This window comes from Canis aureus, chromosome X, assembly GCF_053574225.1.
Source record: "Canis aureus isolate CA01 chromosome X, VMU_Caureus_v.1.0, whole genome shotgun sequence".
NCBI lineage: Eukaryota > Metazoa > Chordata > Mammalia > Carnivora > Canidae > Canis > Canis aureus.
In genome coordinates, this window is record NC_135649.1 from 109,258,905 (window position 1) to 109,274,188 (window position 15,284).

Genomic DNA, 15,284 nt, shown 5'->3' on the forward strand with positions numbered 1-15,284 from the left:
TGAAACAGACATTACGTTGTAGAGAGTGCATCTGGAATACAGTTGAGACAAAATACATTCATTTCCCGTCTTGTAAAAGTCATTTGAGCTCAGCAATATTACACATATTTCCTGGGAATTCATTTAATTAGCATCAATGAGTTAGCACTGAAGTGTTTGACACTATTTTGTAAAATCACCGTGGAAGTTGCTTTCCTAAAACACTCTCCTGGTATAAGGGTGTCTTCCTTCACTCGGAATTTATTTTATTTTTTTAAAAATTTTATTTACTAATTCATGAAGTGGGATTCGATCCCAGGTCTCCAGTATCACACCCTGGGCCAAAGGCAAGAGCTAAACCACTGAGCCATCCAGGGATCCCCATTTGCTCAAAATTTAGAAACAAAGAGGGGGACGCCTGGGTGGCTCAGCGGTTAAGCGTCTGCCTTCGGCTCGGGGCCTGATCCCGGAATCCCAGAATCCGGGAATCCCGGGATCGAGTCCCACATCAGGCTCCCTGCATGGAGCCTGCTTCTCCCTCTGCCTGTGTCTTTGCCTCTCTCTCTTTCATGAATAAATTTTAAAAATTATTAAAAAATAAATTAAAAATTTAAATTAATAAAATTAATAAAATAAAAATTAAATTAAAAATTAATTTTTTTTTAATTCTTAAAAAAAAAAACGGACTGAAGAGGGTCGTACAGCCTGGGGGAGATATTCCCTCATATGATGTTTCTCTGTCATTGTGTGTGTCACTCAGGTGCAGCCACCTAATTTTTTTGAACCTCAGTTTCCTTCTCTGTAAAACAAAGCTAAGACTTACTCATCCTGCAGTTATTTTCAAGATCTAAGGAAAAAATACAGTTAAAGCACACTGCAAACTCTAAAGCCCACTTCAAATGTAAATGATTCTCCTTGCCCAAGGTCACAAGGAGCGGTTGCCTCAAACTAGATCGGGTCTGGAGAACCTGACTCCTGGTCCACACTCTTTCCACTCCATTTACAGAGATCCTGAGCCATGAAGAGGGAAGTCCCTTGTCACCCACTGCTCCGTCTGTTTATCCATTGTCCATCCACTCATCCATCATCCAGCCATCCATTCATTCATTCACCCAACTGACCCACAAATACTTATTGAAGGTCCCTGCTCTCGTGGACCTTACCAAGTAGGTAAACGTATCAACCTTGGAGTATTTACCACAAACAAACAAAAACAAAAAATAGAGTCTATTTCTTCAGTCTAGGTCCCCAAATGAAGATGATGTGTAGCAGAGGTAGCGAGGAATAAACTTTTGTTACCTAAGCCACCGAGATTTGGGAGTTTGTTTTTATTGCAGTATAACCTAGCTCATCTTGACCAATGCAGGGATTCACTACCCCATTAGTACGTTCAGGGACAGGAGAAGTTTTCCAGTAAAGAAATCGGTTTGACATTATTAAATCCAGGGTTTCTCAAACTATTTTGACTATTGAATCTTCTTTTCACAGAACACCCTAATATTATGGATGTAGTCCAACAAAACACAACTTGCATTATCTTATTCAAGAAGATTGGGAAGCATACTGTTTTCTAGAATAATTAAAATATTCCTAGCTCTTAGCAGTTTGGGGTACGAAGGATGTCACGTTAACATTTATCCTTCCATTTTTTTTAAAGATTTTATTTATTCATGAGAGACACACAGAGAGAAGCAGAGACATAGGCCGAGGGAGAAGCAGGCTCCCTGCAGGCAACCTGATGCAGGAATGGATTCCAGGACCCTGGGATCACGACCTGAGCCAAAGGCAGATGCTCAACCACTGAGCCACCCAGGTGCCCCCGAGGTAGACGATTTCTTGTCCCCATTTTACAAATGGCACATAAAAGTTAAGTAAGGTGCTCAAGGTAACAAACTTATTAAATAATAAAGCTGGAATTTAAATTTTTCTCTACGGGTACTATATATTAATTACCAGTTCAAAAGGGCACTATGTGTGGTCAAATAGTATCTAGAGTTAGGAGACTGAGATCAATATTTTCAAATAAACAATGCATATTTTAAAAAAAACCATCATTCCAGGAGATCAAAGAGGAACTCTCTGATATCTCTGGATCTTCCATCCTTTTCCAGTTCTTATCACAAACATCAACCTGATGAGTTAATAACAATAAGAGAAAATGATCAACTCACTCAGGCATATGAGATGGGTTCAGTGAGCTCATGCTTGCCTCCAGACAGGAGTTCAAAGGCAGAGTGACTGATGAGTATTACATGAAGGTGCAGTTTGTAGGAGGCATCAGAACAAAGTGTCCTTGGCTCTCTGGCCTCTGCATCTTCTGGATCACCCATTTAAGGGGGTGTGGAGAGCAAGTGAAAGCAGGAAATGGATTTCCTCTGTAGAAACCTTCAAGAATGAGGAAATTGAAATCTAGGGTGAGAAACCACTCCATGGGACATTCTGCTGAAGGGCAATCCCTTCTGGGAAGGGTTCGATGAAAAGGACTTACTCTAAGAGTCCTCACCACTCCTGCACACCCACGGACTCAGCCAGCCACTCCTATATATCTGAGAGGGATAGCCCAATCCACAATGCCCCATTTATCCCACTTCAGCCTTTGAGAGAGAAAGATCTCATCCACTGTCACACAGGCAATGCTTTGCCAGGGAAAGCACTAACTTTTGTTTGCTTAAGAAGCACGCCTATAAAAAACTTTCATCACTCCAAATGCCTTGGGCCAAGTTCTTTCAAGTAAGTTCCATAGGGAAGAACTTTTGAAACCAGATCAAAAATTATAATCAAAACAGCCACAAAATTCATCTCTGTATCAGACAAGACAATGGTTCCCCTCCTTGTCCCAGGCCATGAATCTGGCCACTTCACTGGATAAATAGAAGCCATGAAGTCGAAACCTCTGTTTTCCTTCTCTTCCTCTGTGTACGGCACAGAATTAGGGATAATTAAATATGAGATAGCTTTGGAGCTATCTTTTTTAGAGTTTTGTTGATTATTCTCTGGGGGAAATCATATTAAAAGGAACTAGGTTTATTTAATTCCTGAATTCACTCATCAATCATTGAGTGAATTTGCCTCCAGGTCTGATTTCCAGTTGCATTTTAAATCTCAAGCTGTTTTCAGAATCAGATTTATTCCCCCTTTACCCTCCCCATCACCTCTCCCATTCATGTCCCTTTCTCTCCATCATAGACTCACCATTACCCACCTGAAGTGTTTCTTTCCCACAAGGACTTAGTGGGACCGAGGCTGGGTTCCAACATAGCTTCTATGGTAGGAAGAAGTTCAAAGATCTCCCTGTAGATGAGTCTGGATACTCAAGTATTATGAAAAGTCCTCTACTCCCTTCTGAGCTATTGCCTGGGAACATTGCTTGCCACCTCAGCCTAGTGGTTTGGTGCTCTCAAGTTGGATATGAGACCGATCACCAACTTTCAATGACCTTAGGACAATAGAGTTGTGGCTTCCAACGCCCATCATTACCTTGGACTGGATTTACTGAGGAGCTACAGAGAGGGCATGAAGGGTCCTTGTGAAACAAGGTGTCCCTGCTGAGTCCCAAATCAGTAGTCTGTGTCAGCAGATCCACCAGGCTGAGGAACCTGTCATCCTAGTCTTACTTGAGCTGATTTGAGGTGCCTTTCACCTGGGGACAAAAAGAGGAAGGGTAAGGGCACAGATCCTTGGCCTGGTATCTGCCTTGTGCCTGATCTGATGAAAGTTCTGAGACCTTAGAAATAAAGGGGTCAGGGCCTAAAGCTGAAGGGACTCCATTCATCAGGGACCTTCTGACATGCTGAGCCCAAGAAGAGGTCATGCTCCTCCTCCCCTACTCTGCCATATGGCAATGGCCTTGCAGGGGCTGGAGTGGCTACTAATGCAGAATGACAGTTCACGGAAGAGAAACAGGTGTCTACGTGGCAACTGTCAGGAACTAGGTACTTGGCAACAAAGATGGCTCACGAGAATGTGGGCAAATACTTTCTTGAAGAGACACTGGTCCTATGAAGTCCCAGGGATTGGTTGGGGGGATGGTTAGTGATGTACAGGAGTCCATGATTTGGGGATAAATGGGGACACCTGGATGGCTAGTGAAGCTCGTGACACCTCTCCCATTAAGTTAGCTGATCTCAGTTGTAGCGAATTTCTTACCAACTCTTACAGATTTTTAGAGTCTAGCCCTTGGCAAACACTGTTGTAGAAACTGACATAGATATGGATGTCGGGGGGATCCCTGGGTGGCTCAGCGGTTTAGTGCTGCCTTCAGCCCAGGGAGTGATCCTGGAGCCCCAGGATCGCGTCCTGAGTCGGGCTCCCAGCATGGGGCCTGCTTCTCCCTCTGCCTGTGTCTCTGCCTCTCTCTCTCTCTCTCCCCCTATGTCTATCATGAATAAATAAATAAATAATCTTTTAAAAAAAAGATATGGATGTCGGCAACTAAGTCTGGATTCAGTTAAGGAAGAAGAGACGATAAAGAACAATAGTAGGGGAGCCACTGTGTGGGAAGTTCAAAGACACACAAAGCTGAACCTCACTCCAATCTCCAGGTGCGGGCCACTGACTGGAGTTTTTTTCTTAAAGATTTATTTATTTATTTATTTATTTATTTATTTATTTATTTGAGAGAGAGAGAGAGAGAGTGGGAGGGGCAGAGAGAGGGACAAGCAGACTCCATGCTGAGTGAGGAGCTGGATGTGGGGCTCGATCCCATGACCCTGAGATGAAAACTTGATCTGAAACCAAGAGTAGGGTGCTTAATCGACTGTGCCACCCAGGTGCCCCTGGAATTGGTTTTTAATGTTAAATGTCAGCAAATACACTTTCTGTGTCCCATCTTCTAGTATAGTGGGATATGACACTGGCTGTATATTAGAATCACCTGGAGAACTTTAAAAACATACAGATGTACATAATACAGAAATTCTGATGGAGTTTGTTTGGCAGCAGTGCCCAGATGTTTGTTTTCCTTAAGCCCCCAAGTGATTGTAATGTGCAGCCAGAGTTGGAAAATATTGCCCCTTCTAAGCATCAACGGTGACAATACTGGTGATGCCTTCTGAATGTGGTCAGAGGAGAGGTCCTGAGTAGTTTCTATGGAGTCTGTCTGCTTTGGTCAAGAAAGGCTCCAAACACTGGCTCAACTGGTTTTTATCTGGTACATTTTCTCTCATACCTATAACCTCAGAATATTCCAGTCTATTTTAAGCCTTCCTGTGGTTTCTAAAGCACAATACTTTCCATTTGAATCTCATGGGCTATGATTCAATCTTGAGAAGAGCTAATCAGAACTACCTCAATTTGTAACTGGACATTTTTTTATTAATGAAGAAAAGTACATGAAAATGCATCAAACTGTAAAGCCCTTCATAAAAGAGCAAAATTGTTACTTATATTGCTGGTATTGCTACCACCTGTGGTGTAAACTGCTGGGAGGTAGGAAACAGCCATGGAATAATCACTGGATTTGGACAGGGGAATATGTGAATTTGAATTTCTGGCCCAGTCACTTCTTAGCTGTGGGTCCTTGCCCTCTCTGGGCAGATGTTTCTTTCTTTCTTTTTTTTAATATTTTATTTATTTATTCATGAGAGACACACAGAGAGGGAGGCAGAGACATAGGCAAAGGAAGAAGCAGACTCCATGCAGGGAACCCGATGTGGGACTCGATCCAGGAACTCCAGGATCACACCCTGAGCCACCCGGGTGTCCCTAGGCAGATGTTTCATGAAAGATGGAAACATCAATAGACCTCAAAATTTTGTAGATTTTTAAAAAGATTTTATTTATTTATTTATGAGAGATACAGAGAGAGTCAGAGACACAGGCAGAGGGAGAAGCAGGCTCCCTATGGGGAGCCTGGTGCGGGACTCAATCCCAGGACCCCAGGATCATTACCCAAGCCAAAGGCAGATGCTCAACCACTGAGCCACCCAGGTGCCCCAGAAATTTTGTAGATTAAAGGAGTTAGTGTAAATTATGCTTGATAAGGAGTGAGTCCTGAGTAACTGGCAGTTACCCACCTGTATTAGTCAGCTAATGCTATGATGCTGCTGCATAACAGACAACTTCCCACCCCAATCTTAGTGGCTTACTAAAGCAACACTTACTGTTCCCAGTCATGTGTCTATGGGTCAGTTATGGCAGCTCTGTTTAAGGCTATGAATCAGATAGAGGCCTGCTCCACGTGTGTCTCATTCTGAAATCAGCAGCTTCCTGGGGCACGCTCTTCTCAGGGTAGATGACAGAAGTACAAGAAAAGTCTGGCAGAAAGTTGCAGTGCCTTTTAGCATCTTGGATCAGAACTCATTCATCATCACCTCTGACCACTTGCCCTTAGCCAGAGTAAGTCATACGGCCAACTCAAAATCCATGGGACAGAGAAGCATAATCTACCTAGTGAAGTATAGCACAGTGAAGGGAATAAAAGGAAGAATTGTGGAACCAGTAATACATTCTACTACACTTCCTTTCTTTTCTGCAGGGTGCCAACAGAGGAAAGGAAGAGGGGAAAGGAAGTAAATGGTTGGTTCCCATAGGAACTCTGTCTTGTACCTTATTTGTGAGAGCTTGTCTGGCCTCCTTTGCAGAGTGGGTCCAGCATTCACCCTGGGGAAGAAAAGCCATTCTCTGGTGCAGCCAATTCCTGATGCCTTCCTGCCTCCAGGTGTTTGTGATGAGGGATGAACTATTCAAAGGCAGTCCAGAATTCACCAGAAGCCTTTTCAAACATCGCTTGAGTCAACACATCTAAATTGATTTAGGAAGATAAATAGAAGGAATAAACGATGAAATTCAGCAAAACAGACTATACTATCAGTATCAGTTGTCAAAATAGCCAGGTCTTTGTCTCAACTCAACCCTTTCTACCCTTTTAACATCTCTGTAATATACAGGCACCATCTCTGAGTATTTTCTCTAAGTGATACAATCACTTTTCTGATATATAATGGTGATAGGCTATGAGCCCTTTGTTTGAATTCTAACATTTCATTTGGTTTTCAAAACTGGGTGAATAGGCAGCGCCACTGGTCTTATCTAGCTAGACGTTCTGGCCAAATATATAATGTGGTTAATAAACAGTTACCAGATATGCCCCTGTGTATTCACTAATTGCAGGAGGATTTTAGAGAATAACTCAAAGGTGTTTAACCAAACATAATTGTCATAATTGAGGATAATTCAGAATATGTTTTGAGATACTGAAGCTGTAGGAAAGTCATCCTCCCGAAGATCTTTGTTAGAGGATATTTAGTAAGAGCTGTGTTAGCAGAGGGTGCGGGGCAGGGCAGAGTTGGACCATTGTAATCTCAGACAAGCTACAAGACTGCCATTCTCCAGGAGTGATCCCTGGACCACCAACCTCAGAATCACCCAGGGCAGTTTGCTAAAAGAGCAGATTCCCAGGTAAACCCCCAGACTTGATGAATCAGAATCTCTGGGTACAGGACCCAAGAACCTCCATCTCTATGCATGCCAAGGCTTTTGTATAACATCAAATGTAGACAGATGTCCTGCACATTCTTTGATCAGTTATGGAAAATGTGACCTTTTCTAATGCCAGATTAGTCACTCTTACAGATAAATGCAGCCAAAGGATTTTTCCCATTATTATTATTATTACTAAACTTTTTGAAAACTAAGTTTGTGGGCCCCTGGGTGGCTCAGTGGTTGAGTGTCTGCCTTTGGCTCAGGTTATGATCCCGGGGTCCTGGGATCGAGTCCCACATCAGGCTCCTCGCAGGGAGCCTGCTTCTCCCTCTGCCTGTGTCTCTGCCTCTCTGTGTCTCTCGTGAATAAATAAACTCTTAAAAAAAAAAAAGAAAACTAAGTTTGTTAACACTTTCAGCCAGGGTGCTACTGTAATAAGATTTTTGTGGCTTTAAAAAAAATACAGGGGTGCCTGGGTGGCTCAGTGGTTGAGTGTCTGCTTTCAGCTCAGGGCATGATCAAGGGGTCCTGGGATCGAATCTTGCACTGGGCTCCCCATAGGGAGCTTGCTTCTCCCTCTGCCTATGTCTCTGCCTCTCTCTGTGCGTCTCTCATCAATGAACAAATAAAAAATATTTCAAAATAAAAAATAAATAAAAATTAGAGAAATACAACCTGATCATGAGAAATTATATTTTTTCATTATGACCTGTATTTTGATGATAAAAGAATCATACCCCCACCTCCGTGCCATTTTCTCAAATACCAATGACCTACAAGACTTGTAGAAACATTGTTGGGTGAAAGAAAAGCAAGTTAAGACAAAATTATCGTGAAAGGAGAAGGTTTTATCTGTGTGTTAAATTTAGCACTTTTTTTTCTAATGGATAGATGATAAACTGCTTTTTTATATTGTTTTGAGTGCAAGAATTATCTATAATGAAGGTAGTATGACCACTTAAGCCAGAATTCTTTCATTTTCCACTTGGTAAATGCATTTTAATATTTTTCTCTGTGTGCATGAGATCATAAAAAGCATTAGCTGCTTTAATAAATGAATGAAACGGAAGGATGACTTTGAGCACCAAAAGAAATATAGAAACTACAACTAGGAACAACTCGATGGAGTCCTTTATTCCCTCTCTACCTTCTTCTACCTCCTAGTTATTACATTTAAGTCTCAAGGTCCTCATATTGGTGGCTTCCCACTTCCAGCTATGTGGAAAATGAATCTGAACCATTTGGAAGATTCTGAAAGCTTCTTATTGTAATCACTGAACACAAAGATGCAAAAAGGTGTGGGAACATCTGTTTCTTAGATTAAGAATGTTACTGGGATATTGAAAAAATATCTCTTCCATTATCTCACCTTTAATCCAATTAGCACACATAAGTCATTCTCAAAGACCCCGGTAACCATTGCTCAAAGAGGGAACAATCTAGAAAGGAAATGCAAAAGGGACATTTTCAGCATCTTTAGTGAAATTTCGGGACTAATTTCAGAACTACAGTAGGAAAGATCATGATAAGGCTCATGCATGTAAGCCTTTTATGCGCTTGGGCTGGGAGGTTTTTCACTTCATTTTATGACAAGTAAAGCTATTTTTTGAGTAGCAAGGGAAAAATCATGTTATCTCCAAGGTGATTTCAAGGGCAAAAAGATCATCCCTGACCAATGGGGGCTAAAATGTCAAGGGATCAAATATGTTCGTTAAGCACTTACTGCTCTTCTGAACTTTCCTAAACTATTTGCCTCAATGTATCCTCTAGCAGTTTTCAGAGAGGTCAAGGGTTTAACCAAACAGATCTCCTGTCAAAGGTTGAGTGTGCTCTAGCTGAACATAAAACAGCCCCATCTATTCGGCTACTGCTGATTTTACCTGCAGCATCCAGCAAATTGGGATATTATTACAGTGCTCCTGAAGTTAGGATCTGATTGTAACCTGATTCTGCTTTCTTTGGGTAGCAATTAATACTCTGAGAATACAGTGAGTACCAATAAAATGATACTGGAACATTCAGACAGGCAGCACATACTGCTTTTATGGTAAAAGGGGTTGATAATCATTTCTGGTTTTGGTACACATCTCTGCATAACAATCTCAGATTTCTTCTCCAGCATCTTGATGCCCTTCTTCCTCCTCCTCTTCTTCTTCTTCTTCTTCTTCTTCTTCTTCTTCTTTCTTCTTCTTCTTTCTCTTTGATTTATTTATTTGAGAGAGAAAGAGAGAGAGAGTGCATGGGAGAGAGAATCTCAAGCAGACTCCCTGCTGAGCGCAGAGCCCAAAGTGTGGCTCAATCTCAGGACCCTGAGAAAATGACCTCGACCAAAATCAAGAGCCAGACACTTAACTGACTGAGCCACCCAGGCACCCCAGTGCCTGTTTCTAAAACAAATTCTGCACCATGAAATTGGTCTACACAGATACTTCACTGAATCAAAAGAATGAAGGATTTTTACCCTAATTTATTCATTTAGGTAAAGCTACTGTCTGAAGGACTCAGGACTCGTGTGTACAGTTGTGACTGGAATAAATAGGGTACCACTCCTAACACACGTAACATGCTCTTGATCATTGTTCGTTGAATAAATGGGAAAAGAAAGAAAAATAGTGGTTTTAGACCCGGACTAGGACAGCAGTTTGCTCGTGCATGCGCACAGGTGCGTGCACACGCACACACACACAGATATATAACACAGACACAAACTTTTTTTGGTCATTGTGAGAATGAACCAGAATTCTTTAAGATGTAAAGCCAAATTCTACATAGGGATGCCTCAGGTGATATTTAATTATTATGACAGCATTTCGAAAACCCCTGTGGTTCTCTGAATCTACTGGAGTACCTCTCCTCTATTGTCCTTATAGTGAGCCACAGATGCTTGATCTCTGGTGTAGATAGTCAAATCGTTGAGGGCAGAAGCCTTGTCTTACATCATCTTTCAAATTTTCACAGCACCAAATTCAGGGCAGTGGCATTATGTACACTTGAACATTGGTTGACCTGTAGCAAATAGGGTTTAGAAAACCAGAAACTAAAAATAAAATCCAGGGTTGTAGTGTATTAGTGTAGTTTATGGCAATTATCATTGTGTGTGTTTTCAGTGTGGGACATTCAGCTTTGCAAAGTATTTTCATCACTTCTGTTCTCACTCAAGCCCTCATGGACTAGAGGGTGGGTAAAAACAACACATCTGTTATCTTCTGATGTTGTAGGCCTACATGACTATCCTGTCACGCCACCAAACCACAGGACTGACTTCATGCAGATAATGGTCAGTTGGTTTTAGAATCACATGGAAAGAACCTAGTAGTAGGTTATGTTTAACGATCCATGTTGGACATTTTGCAGTTCATTGAGCTGAACGGTACTAAAACAATAGGTAACTTTTACTGAGTACCTTTTATTGTGCCGGGTAATATTTCTTTAGACTCCCTATAAAGGAGGTATATTATTATGCCCATTTTTCAGGTGAGGAAACTGAGGCTAAGTGACTTTAGTGATCTTAAGTCAAGGTCAGATAGTTAGGGATGAAGCAATGCTAGGCTCTGGAGCCAGGTGATGTAGTATCTAAAGTTTCTCTAAGGTAAAGTAGCAGAAAGGGAGCTACTACTTTTTTTCTTTTTAATAAAAGTAAGGGAAATGATGAACTGTGAAATTACAATTCAAAGAAAGTCAGGGGTGCCTGGATGGCTCAGTCCGTTAAGCATCTGATTCTTCAGGCCAGGTTGATCTCAAGGTTGTGAGTTCTAGCCCCACATTGAGCTCCATGCTGAGTGGAGCCTACTTAAACAAAACAAAGAAAGTCACCTACAGATCTCCCTTATTAGAGTGTTAAAAAAACAAAATGTTCACAACCTACCTGCCAAGACATTGGAGTAACTTAGATAAAAATTGTGAAATTGCATTATTTCTGTCTTGGGTCTACAAGATCCTGAGAAATAAATATAATCCAAGGAAAGATCCAGTGGAAATCATTTTTTCCCCTCTCTGTAGACCCCACATTCCTCAGGTGACGAGAAAGACCTAAAAGGGAGCATAGTATAGGAAACTAAAGAGTGGGTGTCAAACTGAGGCCAGTCCTTTGGAATTGCCTGAAGCTCTCCAGTGAGTAGCAGAGGGGATTCTCCTCTAGCCTGCCAGTCCTCCACCCGCTGATGCCCTACCCCGTCTCTCTTAGCCAGTGTGCTTGGAACTGGATGGAGCATCCTTTAAAAAATGGGGTTTCTGCGGCACCTGGGTGGCTCAGTCGGTTAAGTGTCTGCCTTTGGCTCAGGTCATGATCCCAGGGACCTGGGATTGAGCCCCACATCAGGCTCTCTGCTCAGGAGGGAGGCTGCTTCCCCTTTTGCCTCTGCCCCTCCCCTCCTGCTCATGCGCATGCGCGCTCTTTCCCTCTCAAGTATATAAAATCTTAAAGATAAATAAATAAAAGAAATTAAGTTCCTCTACCTCACTACTTCTGATTATAAATATTAATCAACAAGTTTGGGAAGATTTCTAGAGTCTGTAGAAAACATGGACCAGTTTATTGAGAGAGATTGATAGAGAGAGAAGCTATGAAGTGACCCTGAAAAGTCCTTGGGAATGTATTGCCATTAGAAAGGCTTTTAAAAACCAATCACTAATTCAATATGATTAATTCTCTTAAAGCAGCTTGTAGAGTGTTTCCTGAGCAGCACTGGAGGTCACTTCAAACAAAGTAAATAAACCACAGCTAATGTGCTGACATTTCAAAGAGAAAAAACAATTGCTAAAAATGTCCATCCAATTTCCATTACTTATTCCAGTCATTAGAAACAGGGAATGTGTTTATTGATCTAACGTTGCTCAAACAGTATTTTTCGTTATTCAAACGGATTTAGCCAGAGGGATATTCAAGAGTTTGCCTCATAAGAGAGAGAGACAGCAGGAGAGAAGGATTCTTCAGGTAAGAAGCTGTTGTGTCTCAACCCTCCAAGCTGCTTGCCTAAGAGGAGTAACCGGCCTTCCACTAGAGCAAAGCCAGTTTTGCCTCTAATCCCAATTAATGTAGTTGTAGTTCCTCGAGATTCAAAGTAGGACTGGAATCAGCAACATTGGCATAACCTGGACACGCGTTAGAAATGTAGACTCTCGGGCCCCACCCCAGACCTAAGTGGATCAGAATCTGCACTTTGAGCAAGACTTTCTATGATCCATATCCATAGTAAGGTTTGAGACGCACCGGTCAAGGCCAACATAAACGGTTACTGAAACATTTGCTAGAGAAGAGAACTAGTTAAGAAAGAGAGAAAATGCTACCTGATAAAAGCACCATTCTCCAAGGAAGTATTGATGTGGATAGACTGGCTCCGCATCCACTCATTCCAGCCTTGAAGTAAAAACTCAATAGGTCCCGTGGACACATGGCCCAACATATGAGCACAAAAGCCGAGTGTGAGTTTGTTAAGTGATATCCGAAATGCCAAGTAGACGCAGACTTCAAAGGACAAATCTTAATCTATTATTACACAGAAATGATTTAAAAGCATTTTTAATGGCTAAGGTTACCGGCCACGCAGAGTTTGCCAAGGTGGTACAGAAGTCTAAGGAGGAAGATTGCATTTGGTCTTGGACGTACAGAGTTTTGGGGAAATTCAGCTAGAGCAAACTTGAGTTTCTGCCAGCCTAGGCAGAGATGCCATCTCGGAAGACTGATGTAAAACATCTGGACCAGGTTTGGCAGCCACTGCACAAAACCGTTTTCGGGGAAAGGCTGTGTGAAAGAAAGCCTTCACACCCACAGCATCATTGGGAAAATTTCCCTTCGGGTGTCTTTGTTTGATAGCAAGTGGACAAATTTCATTTCTCTATTGGGATAGTTTTATTCAACTGTCCTGTAAAGGAACAATTGTTTCTCCCACTTTTCCATGTGGGCTCCCCCGGAATATTTGATTGTTTATTCCGAGGCTTTATCTGGAATTGGCATGAGGAGACTCATCCCACAGAATGAAGCAGAGCAGACACCGGCTGAGGCTGCAGAAATAATGGGCTAGAAATAGACAAAGGAGGGGCACCTGGGTGGCTTAGTCCGTTGAGCATGGGACTCTTGATTTTGCCTGGGGTCATGATCTCAGGGTCATTAGATCAAACCCCCGGTGTCCCACGTCAGGCTCCATGCTCACTGGGGAGTCTGCTGGAGAGTCACCCTCTGCCCCTCCCCCTGCTTGCTTGCGTGTGTGCACGCAGGTACTCTCCCTCTCAAAGTAAATAAATCTTTTAAAAAATAATAAAAATAAAAACAGACAAAGGGCCCATTTCACTAACCCATCAGATGACCATATAGGCTTGCCAACTAGAAAATCTTCACAGGGGACCACTTTTGCCTCCGGCAAAACCAGCCAAAATCTCTATTTAGCAGATTCACTGGCAAGCAAAACATTTAACTTTTTTTGCTGTAATTTTCTTTTATGAAAGAGAAAGTGTGTGTGTTTTGAAACCAAGAAAAAAAAATATTTTCCTTCCCTGAAGCCAATCTACATTTTGTTCTTTGGTAAACACTGACCACTTTCACCTAAAAATTCCGGACTGTAGCAACACTTTGCCTGTCTTCACAGGTCATCCTAGAACAAAGGTTTAAATAAAATGGACTACTCAAGTCAATACTTTTTTTTAATGCTGAGATTGGTATCTAGTTTTCCCAGGTTGATAGAGAAAGGCTTGAGAAATACAAACCTAACTTTCATTCTAGTCAAGGGACCACCTCGAAGACACAAACAAGAACTGCCTCAAAGCAATTCATTGGCGCCTACCTGGAATCTTTGTGGTGCAGAGGTAGTTGTCATTACTGTCCATTTACCCACTGGAGTGCCCTTTGCATTTGAGGAGCAAAGAGGTAATAGTGTTACCATGTTTGCAAAACTATGAGGGAAAGGCTGATAAATAATTTATAACTACCTTCCCAGCAAAGAACACATTTGTGGGAGCATTTGGAGGCTGCTATTTGCACAGTCGGTTAACAATTCACAAGGTAAAAAAAAAAAAAAAAAAAAAAAAAAGTAAAAAAAAACAAAACAATTCACAAGGTATGACAGGTTGCCTCCAGGATGGTCCCCAGGGATCCCCAGATATTGTGTACTCGTTTCCCCTGGAGTGGTGGCTGGACTTAGCAGTGACTTGCTTCTAATGAACAGAATAGTGCACAAGCGATGACAACTTGAGACTTGGTCATAAAAGGCAGTGAGGCCTCCCTCACTCATTCACCATCATCATCACCATCACCATCACCACCACCATCATCATCATCTGCTCTGGGGCTGCCAGGTGTAAGCAGCCCTATGGTGAGGCCTGCATGACAATGAACTAAAGTCTCTGGTCAACTGCCTTGTGAGTATTTTTAGAAGGGGCTCCTCTGGCCTCATCAAGTCTCAGATGCCTGTTGTCCCAGCTGACACCTCAAGTGTAGCCTTGTGAGAGATTGTGAGCCAGAACCATCAGCCAAACTGTTTCCTGATTCTTTACTCACAGGAACTGTGAGATAATAAATGTTCATTGTTTTAAGATGCTAACTTTTAGGGTAACTGGCTGCACAGCAATGGATAACTAACACACAGAGGTATTATGCTTCTTCTAGATTGTTCAGCAGGTTATTTATTGAGAGACTACCACATGCCAGGCACTGCCAAGAAGTTAATGATCTACCAAACATAAGAAACCTATATTAAGGCACTCCTGGTTTCTGGGCACTATATACAGAACATACAGAGAAGGATTTACCCTTGGAAATGTGTGTTTGTGGTAGTCACCTCTGGAGATTCAATCTACCACCTATAGTTACTACAATCAATTTGCTATTTATCTATTTGTGACTCAATAGGTTATTTGTAGATTGAATACTTCTCTGTAAATTGTGCCCACTT

At 41.9% G+C, this 15,284-nt stretch overlaps 1 long non-coding RNA gene across 2 annotated transcripts in view; it reads right to left on the bottom strand.

Annotated features, from left to right (window-relative positions):
* Nucleotides 1–14,287, bottom strand: part of LOC144307919 (uncharacterized) — a 34,823-nt gene extending 20,536 nt beyond the window's left edge. For both annotated transcript variants that reach the window (XR_013374581.1, XR_013374582.1), the window contains exons 1-5: nucleotides 14,178–14,287; nucleotides 8,771–8,840; nucleotides 6,526–6,720; nucleotides 3,457–3,619; nucleotides 2,151–2,364 (exon numbers count right to left, since the gene is read on the bottom strand). This is a non-coding gene — a long non-coding RNA (uncharacterized LOC144307919). The remainder of the gene's footprint in view (nucleotides 1–2,150; nucleotides 2,365–3,456; nucleotides 3,620–6,525; nucleotides 6,721–8,770; nucleotides 8,841–14,177) is intronic.
* Nucleotides 14,288–15,284: the final 997 nt, after the last annotated feature.